The sequence below is a fragment of the Arachis ipaensis genome, chromosome B7 (assembly GCF_059453495.1).
Source record: "Arachis ipaensis isolate K30076 ecotype BB chromosome B7, ASM5945349v1, whole genome shotgun sequence".
Lineage (NCBI taxonomy): Eukaryota > Viridiplantae > Streptophyta > Magnoliopsida > Fabales > Fabaceae > Arachis > Arachis ipaensis.
The window spans coordinates 139034996-139036775 of record NC_142442.1 but is presented as its reverse complement, the minus strand read 5'-3'; positions in this window follow the sequence as shown (position 1 = coordinate 139036775).

The window sequence follows — 1780 nt, the reverse complement described above, 5'->3', positions numbered from 1 at the left end:
GGAGCCAACAATTTTAACATTCATAAAATTCAATATAAAAAATATGCACTATTCAGGCATTCATTCAGAAGACAAAAAGCATTGCCACCACATATAAATAGTTAGAATTTTCCTTATTAAAAACTCGAAAAAAATTATTGCCTCCTTATTCTAAAAATATGCTATTTTATTCATGTTTGATGGTGATGAGAAAAATAAATTATAGCTTAATTGGAGATAAAATCAAAATAGAGATACTAATTACTACTACTCATATATGACTTCTAAGGTAAATTTCTAATAAAAATAATTATCACAGAGTTAAGGCTAAGATTAGAACTCAACAACCTTGAATTTGGGAGGTGGATGCCTCTTTAGTCTGTGGAGTGCTTGGCCCTTCAAGAGATAGCTTCTGGCGCTTCAGTTCCTTCAGTTCACGCCCTTGCTCTTCTTGTTCCCTAAGCAGTTTGCAGAGCATGCTGTTTTGATTTTGCTGTTCTTCCTTCAGTTGATTCACAGCTTCTTGCAACTTGGTGATAGATGCTTCTAGGTGCTCCCAGTATTCAATTTGAGGGATTTTCGGGAGGAACTCCTGTGCTCTCCTCTTGATGGGGTCGTCCTGCACTTGTTGTCCTTCCATAGACTTTTTGGTGATTGGTTGCTCAACTGAGATATACTCATCTACTCCCATTTTTGCCCCAGCATCTTTACATAACAGAGAGACCAAGCTTGGATAAGCCAATTTGGCATCTTTAGAGTTCTTGTTTGCAATTTTGTAAAGCTCACAAGAAATCAGCTGATGAACTTCCACTTCTTTTTCCAGCATAATGCAATAAATCATCACTGCTCTTCTGATGGTGACCTCAGAGTGGTTGCTAGTGGACAGTATAGAGCGCCCAATGAAGTCCAGCCAGCCTCTGGCGATTGGTTTGAGATCTCCTCTTTTGAGTTGGTTTGGGGCACCCTTTGTATTGGTTGTCCATTTGGCTCCATGGAGGCATATGTCCTCTAGGATTTTGTCCAAGCTCAGGTTTGGTCTCATCATTCTCCTATTAAAGGAGTCTGGGTCATCTTGCAGTTGAGGCAGCTTGAAGATCTCCCTTATTTTGTTAGGGTGGGTGTGAACAATATTTCCTCTGACCAGAGTTCTATAGTCATAGAATGTGGTTCCCACTATTCTCTGCCTGTCCGTCTGCCACAGATTTGCGTAGAATTCCTGAACCATGTTTCTTTCCACCTTAGTTTCAGGATTAGCTAGGACTTTCCAGCTCCTGTTTCGAATTTGCTCTTGGATCTCCGGATATTCATCTTCTTTCAGATCGAATTTAACTTCTGGGATCACTGACCTTAGACCCATTATTTTGTAGTAATGGTCTGAATGTTCTTTGGTTAAAAACTTCTCTTGATTCCAAAGTGGTTTTGAAATATTCTCTTTCTTGCCTCTTGAGTTAGTTTGTTTTCCCTTAGGAGCCATGATCTTAGTGGGTATTGGCTTAGTGATCACAGATAAACACACCAAACTTAGAGGTTTGCTTGTCCTCAAGCAAAAGAAAGGAAAGAAGAGGGATATGAGAAGAGCCAAGTTCGAATTGTGAAGGTGGGGGAGGGGGGGAGGCCGAACTAGGATTTAAAGGGAAGGAGGGTGGGTTTCGAAAATTTTAAAGAAGATATGATGGAAGATATGATTTGTAAAAGATAAGTATGATAGGAAAAGGATGCACTTTAAAATTTAAAAGATATGAATAATATGAAAGATATTTGAAAAAGATAGCTTTGTTTAGAAAAAGATATTGTGAAGATT